Source organism: Schistocerca piceifrons, chromosome 3 (genome assembly GCF_021461385.2).
Source record: "Schistocerca piceifrons isolate TAMUIC-IGC-003096 chromosome 3, iqSchPice1.1, whole genome shotgun sequence".
NCBI lineage: Eukaryota > Metazoa > Arthropoda > Insecta > Orthoptera > Acrididae > Schistocerca > Schistocerca piceifrons.
The window spans coordinates 331,641,045-331,648,911 of record NC_060140.1 but is presented as its reverse complement, the minus strand read 5'-3'; the positions used below and the strand labels follow the sequence as shown (position 1 = coordinate 331,648,911).

The 7,867-nt window shown below is 42.0% G+C and overlaps 1 pseudogene; it reads right to left on the bottom strand.

Annotated features, from left to right (window-relative positions):
- Positions 1-749: 749 nt before the first annotated feature.
- Positions 750-867, bottom strand: LOC124790555 (annotated as a pseudogene).
- Between the last annotated feature and the right edge of the window lie 7,000 nt (positions 868-7,867).

The following is a 7,867-nucleotide window of genomic DNA, read 5'->3' as shown; positions in this document are numbered from 1 at the left end:
CGGACTGAGCGCCTGAACCGCTAGACCACCGCGGCCGGCCCGCCCGTTGGTGTATTCCCAGTTATGTTTAGTTCAGCATTCAATTCACAGACAGTTTTGAATCTATTACGTTTACTGGTCACTGCCTAATACTTTTTGTGCCGCTCTGATGTTTTCCTGGGTGTTCCTGGTGTGGACGATCAGCATTGGAGCCTGTATCTCGATACTAGTCTATGGTCTTGACGACTGTTCTGATGGAAATCTTCAGTTTCTTTGATATTTATTGGACACTCTTGCCTTCTTGGTGTAAAGTATTATCTTTATCCGTGAATCATAAGGAACCTGGTACTTGGAACCATTTACTGGGTTAACTACTTTCTTTCGCGGCGTGTCCTGCTTTCATACGAATGATCTACAACTGGACAAAACTGTAAACAACGTATCTCTACACAGTCGTGCCGTCTACTGCTGCCACCTGGTGCGTTTCGTGGAAGTTCTTCGAATGGTAAACTCAGTTTGTATAAAACAGAGCAATACCAATATGTATATATAAACTAAACTTAACTCCTCCCGAACAGGCCATGAAGTCCCAACGGTACAACGGCACCGACCGGCCGCCGTCTCATCCTCAGGCCCTAGGCGTCACTGGATGCAGATATGCAGGGGCAGGTGGTCAGGACGCTGCTCTCCCGAGTTTCGGAGACCGGAGCCGCTACTTCTCAATCAAGTAGCTCCTCAGTTTGCCTCACAAGGGCTGAATGCACCCCGCTTGCCAACAGCGCTCGGCAGACCGGATGGTCACCCATCCAAGTACTAGCCCAGCCCGACAGCGCTTGACTTCGGTGATCTGACGGGAACCGGTGTTACCACTGCGGCAAGGCCGTTGGCTAATATGTATGTATTGGTAGAATAATGATCTGCACAATACTGTATTATTATTAATCGTTATTTGAGCGTACTATTCCGTATTCTAACGAACAACTCAGATTACTCCCACGTGGCTCCATTGTAATACGCAGCATTGCGTTTCCATACTTATGAACGGTAGTTTATCTCGACTGCATTATCTGATCAAACGTATCCAGACACCCGTATGTAATAAAGGCTTGACCACTAGATGTCACGAGAGGCGAACCCAAAAGTACGAAAAAAGGAGAAGTAAGAATGGCCCGGTCACGAGAGCTCAATGATTTCCAACGTGGTCTAATCACTGGATGTTATATGAGTAACAGAGGACATTTCAGTGCTTCTACAACTGCCTGAGTCGACTGCTGGCTGTAAGACTGTGAAGTGAAACGCGAAGGGACAACCATAATTAAATCAAGGCCTGGCACACCCCACTTACTAATTGACGGGAGCCGTAGAGCACTGCGGGGGATGGTTGTAAAGAACCAGTCTGAAATCAGCGGATGGAGTCACTCGTGAATCACAAAGTGCTACCAGAAGTCCGACCCAGCACAATAAATGTGCTCGGAGAGTTGGAAAGAATGGGGTACAATGGTCGAACAACTCCTCGTACACCACAAATTTTTGTAGTAAATAATAACCAGCACACGATGTGGTGTAACGAGAGACACCATTGAGCTGCGCATGACTGGAAAAGAGCGATGTGGAGTGATGAATCACGCTATTTCCTGCGGCAGTCCGATGGAAGGGTTTGGGTTTGGCGAATGCCTGGGGAGTATTGCCTGCCATATGTGTAGTGGCAACAGTGAAGTATTGAGGAGGTGGTGTTACGGTATGGGTTTATTTACAGTGGTTAGGGTGTGGTTCCGTTATTGCGCTTAAGGAACCTCTAACATCGGAAGGATGTAAATACATTTTTCAGCATTGTGTACTGCGTCCAGCAGGGGGACACTTCGGAGATGCTGATTGTATGATTGCATCCTGTCATAAAGTAGGAAAGAGTTTGTGGACAGTAACATTCCTGAAATGGACTGGCTTGCCCAGAACCCCGACCCGAACCCAATGCGAACACCTTTAGGTTAACCCTTTAATGCATAGTGTAGCAGATCTGCTGCAGACATTTCTTCGATGTATCCTATACTGAGCAACATTTTGTAACAAATTTGTTATGTAGTTTAGTGTATACACTCTACTGCAACTGCTAAGCTGCTGGTAGTTCTTCGCCGACCATGTGGCCGAGCGGTTCTAGGCGCGTCAGTCTGGAACCGCGCTGCTGCTACGGTCGCAGGTTCGAATCCTGCCTCGGGCATGGATGTGTGCGCTGTCCTTAGGTTAGTTAGGTTTAAGTAGTTCTAAGTCTAGGGGACTCATCAGTCCCATAGTGCTCAGAGCCATTTGAACCATTTTTAGTAGTTCTTCATAGCGACCGTAAATGGCAGGATGAACGGAACCAGTTCGACAATCAGCTGTGTGAATGTACTGCCGCGCGTGTGTTTTGGCGGAAAGTAGAAACGTTTTTTTGGTGTTTGTGCACTGATTTATGGGTTTGAAAATTACTGTTTTATTTTGAAAACTTAAGTAGATATGGTGTAGACAGTTAATTCAAGTGTCTTTACGATGGATTTGAAATTAGGGCTGCTTTTATGTTTGTAGCGATTGCCAACAATAATGGTTTGTTAATTTAATTAAAAAATTCTTCAATATTTTTTCCGTAATGTAGGCACCATAAACTAAACGTGGTAATTTTTACAGCTTGAGATAAAAAATCTTGCACTTAAGGGTTAAGTAGAACGTCGACTTCGCTCCAGACCCCACTGACCAACATCATTACCTTCTTTCGTTCGGCTCTTCAGCAAGAATGGACTGCCATTCTTCCAAAGACGTTCAGACGCTTCCCATCAGAGTTCAAACCGTCATAAAGGTGAACGGTAAATACACTCCGTTTAATGCCCGATAATACGTATCCGGATGCTTTTGACCAGATAGTGGTCGTAGAGGCTGAACTGAATTCCTCCAAAAAATTTTCGGATGTTGTTCAGGTATATCGTCCAATTATTTTGATCTAAGGAATCCATGGACACCAATGGCTCTTTACATCTTCATCTACGTGATTATTCTGCAATTCATGGCTAAGTGTCTGGCAAAGGTTTCATCAAACCACCTTCAAGCTATGATTGCCATCCCAATTCGCTTACCATGTCCGTGGCAGTCTCTCCCCTATTTCGCGGTAATACAAAACGAGCTGCCCTTCTTTGAAGTTTTTCGATGTCCTCCGTCAATCCCATCTGATGCGAATCCCGCACCGCGCAGAAGATGGCAAACAAGCGTGGTGTAAGCAGCCTGTGTAGTGGACGTCTAAAACTTTCTACATATTCTACCAATGTATCGCAGTCTTGGATTTGCTTTACCCACAACGTTATCTACGTGAACCAATTTAACTTATTCGTCATTGTAATCCCTAAGTATTTAGTTGCATTTACAGCCTTTATACTTGTGTGATTAATCGTATAACCGAAATTTAACGGATTTCTTTTAGTACTCATGTGGATGACTTCACACTTTTCATTATTTAGAGTCAACTGCCACTTTTCACATCGTCCAGATATCTCGTTTAAATCGTTTTGCGATTTGTTTTGATTCTCTGATGACTTTATAAGACGGTAAATGACAGCATCATCTGTACCCGCCCCGTTCTTGCAGCGGTGTACGGTATGTCTCTAGAGGAGCGTAGCGTTCCAAAGGATTGTAAAAGGGCACATGTCATCGCCGTTATCAAGAAGGGACGTCGAACAGATGTGCAGAACTATAGACCTGTATCTCTAACGTCGATCAGTTGTAGAATTTTGGAACACGTATTATGTTCGAGTATAATGACTTTTCTGGAGACTAGAAATCTACTCTGTAAGAATCAGCATGATTTTCGAAAAAGACGATACTGTGAAACCCAGCTCGCGATATTCGTCCATGAGACTCAGAGGGCCATAGACACGGGTTCCCAGGTAGATGGCCGTGTTTATTGACTTCCGCAAGGCGTTTGATACAGTTCCCCACAGTCGTTTAATGAACAAAGTAAGAGCATAGGACTCAGACCAATTGTGTGATTTGATTGAAGAGTTCCTAGGTAACAGAACGCAACAAGTCATTCTCAATGGAGAGAAGTCTTCCGAAGTAAGAGTGATTTCAGGTGTGCCGCAGGGAAGTGTCGTAGGACCGTTGATACAATACACATAAATGACCTTGTGGATAACATCGGAAGTTCACTGAGGCTTTTTGCGGATGATGCTGTGGTATATCGAGAGGTTGTAACAATGGAAAATTGTACTGAAATGCAGGAGGATCTGCAGCGAATTGACGCATGGTGCAGGGAATGGCAATTGAATCTCAATGTAGACAAGTGTAATGTGCTGCGAATACATAGGAAAAAAGATCTTTTATCGTTTAGCTACAATATAGCAGGTCAGCAACTGCAAGCAGTTAATTCCATAAATTATCTGAGAGTAGGCATTAGGAGCGACTTAAAATGGAATGACCATACAAAATTAATCGTCGGTAAAGCAGATGACAGACTGAGATTCACTGGAAGAATCCTAATGAAATGCAGTCCGAAAACAAAGGAAGTAGGTTACAGTACGCTTGTTCGCCCACTGCTTGATAATTGCTCAGCAGTGTGGGATCCGTACCAGATGGGGTTGATAGAAGAGATAGAGAAGATCCAACCGAGAGCAGCATGCTTCGTTACACGATCATTTAGTGATCACGAAAGCGTTACGGAGATGATAGATAAACTCCAGTGGAAGACTCTGCAAGAGAGACGCTCAGTAGCTCGGTACGGGCTTTTGTTGAAGTTTCCAGAACATGCCTTCACCGAGGAGTCAAGCAGTATATTGCTCCCGCCTACGTATATCTCGCGAAGAGACCACGAGGATAAAATCAGAGAGATTAGAGCCCACACAGAGGCACACCGACAATCTTTCTTTCCACGAACAATACGAGACTGGAATAGAAGGGAGAACCGATAGAGGTACTCAAGGTACCCTCCGCCACACACCGTCAGGTGGCTTGCGGAGTATGGATGTAGATTTTGATGTAGATGTACTTGCTTTTCGGTTGTTTTTTTTTTAAACCCCGCTTCTCTTCGTATCTGTAATGCACTCAGAATAGCTGCGGAGCTGCGCAGTTGTCTTTATGCGCTGTGTATCTTATTGTGATAAAGTTGTTCCATTCAGCTTCTGTTCACAACAGTAATCGATACTTAACTTTTCGTTCTCAAGCTTCCGTTCAATACTGGTCGATTCTCCTCGGGTTTATTTTCTAGGCCGTTGTACCACACGTTAATATTGATGTATGGATAGTTTTACTGATGTACAGTTGGCCGATATGCGCCTCGTGTATGGATCCACTCAACGTAGGAAAAGAGATGCATTACGATCATCATTATAATCATCAGATTCTACGCCATTGTCTTGGTTAAACTACAAACAGCTCTCCTCAGTGTATCAGGGAAAAAGTGCTTGTTTCACTGCAGATGGCGATAGGCCGGTTACAAGGGAACATAAAGTTCGACGACCCATTTAGTGATATTAGAGAGTAGTAGGTTATGTGCTGGGACCGGATTTCACCCCCGTCATCATCAACGCAACCTGGAGGAAGCTAGGCAGCATAACGTTGGTTACCTGAAATGTGTCTTCAGACGACACGTGGTAAACTGATTGGAGAAAGGAGAGAGAATAGACATAAACGCAAACGTTCACAAGACACATTTCCACAGCAACCGCACCCTTTCATTAAGAAACAAGAGGATCACGCTGTACTATTGCTTAGAACTCCTTACCTCTCTCCTTGAAGAAAGTTTACTCTACTTTTTAAAAAGAATGTCAATTGCAATTAAAAATTCCTTTTTGTAATAACTAATGAGTAATAATCCTCACAACAACACAAAATCAAATTTTTAGGTGGTAGGAAAATGGATGTTTGTTTGGGCGTTAGGAAACTGATACAACTGTTGTTGATGGTATGTGAATTGATATCGTAGTAAATCCCAATACCAGCCATATATGTAAGAGCTCACTGAAACAGGGCATTTTTCTTGATAGACTGAATATGCTATCGTTAAACTATTGCATAAAAATGGGATAGGTGTGATGCCAACAGCTACCACCTAAACTCACTTTTGACAGTTTTGTCCAAAATTTGAAAAAGTAGTGTATTCAAGGGTAGCTTTTCAGAAGAAAATGCTATATATGCTTTCACTGCTCAAGTATTAAATGCTCAGAATAATCTGTCACATGATATGTTCGATAGGCTATGACGTCACGATCGACGAAGCTTTCCAGTCCTGATACATTTGGTACGCCTGTACCACCACGTGCAATAGCGACTGTTAACCATCCGTTGCCATGGGTAAAGGAATCATTGATGTCGATGCTGAAGTTCAGTCTGCAACCACAGAAGACTACGGGCCCATCCAATAGAGAATGTGCAGCGACAGATTTGATAGTATTCTTTTTCTTGTCGGCAGCAGATGTTGTCATTTCAAAGTCTTCAATTGTTTTATATATTGTCTGTCTTGCGCGACGACGGTATCTTCTGTAAGGCATCTTGCGTAAATCGTGGAATTCTTCTAGATAAGCTTATATATTGTGGTATGAATGGGACAGTGTTCAAATGGTTTAATTTCTGTTTAGCTGGAAGAGAACAGGAGTTTGAAATAAACAGTTCACATATAGTGCAAAACCAACATATTCCTCAAACCGGAGAGGTATCCAGAATGGGGTCCCATAAGGGTCAATAATGGCTCCCTTTATGTTCTTAATGTGTATCAATGACTCGACACATTATATTTACGAAGATGCTGCGCTAGGTTTTTTGATGTTCATGAAATTGCAGTAATCAGACCCAGTAAACAATAATTAGCTAAGAAAACTGTAAATAATGTATTTCAGAAAATTATTCAGTTGTTCTCTGCAAATGGAGTCTCATCAAATTTTGATAAAATACAGTACATACTGTTCTACGCAGTAAATAGCACAACATCATTAATAAATATAGAGACGAAAAGAAGTTTGTAGAAAAGGCAGAATTTTCCAAATTTTTGGGTGCGTACATTGATGAGAGGTTGAATCGGAAGAATCACACTGATGATCAGATGACAAGTTTCGGTTCAACTACTTATGCTATTAGAGTTACTGCAAAATTTTGGCGATAAACGTATAAGTAAATTAACTTACTGTGCATATTTCCATTCACTGCTTTCGTATAGCATCATATTTCAGTCAATTCATCATCAAGAGAAGAGATATCTATTGCACAAAAGCGTGCAGTCAGAATAATGGCTGGAGCCCAGCCAAGGTAATCTTCACAGTAGCTTCGAATATGTACACTCACTTATGAAATTTGTTATTAATAACGCATCCCGAGGCAAAAGCAATAGCATTGTGTGTAGCTACAACACTAGGAGAAAGGCCGATCTTCACAACTTTGGGTTAAATTTAACATTGGTACAGAAAGTGGTGAATTATGCTGCCACAAAAATCTTTGGTCACTTACCAAAGAGCAGCAGGGTCTGAAAGGTAATCAAATAACATTTAAAACAAATTAAAAGAATTTCTGAATGAAACTTTTTCTACTCAACAGACAAATTTTGTAGATATAAACCAGTATTATTAAAAAGACTTCATATTATGGCCTCTAAAGATCTCTTTTGCTAAACTGATGCGTTTCACGTCATTACCAACTGTCGTATTCATGATCTGTGGAACAATTATTAATCTAATCTAATCTTTGTCACTCTTTGTGCTGGTGATGTAGTTAAACCGCAGCATGTATCATGTATTGATGCAATTACATGATAATCTCTTAAATGGTGATAATATTGGATGACAACTAATATCATTTCCCATATGAGAGTTTCATTTGGTTTATTTTGAGCAGGTCAAGTTCATATAGTTATACTAGATGCCACACGTGTGAGAAACTCAACGAC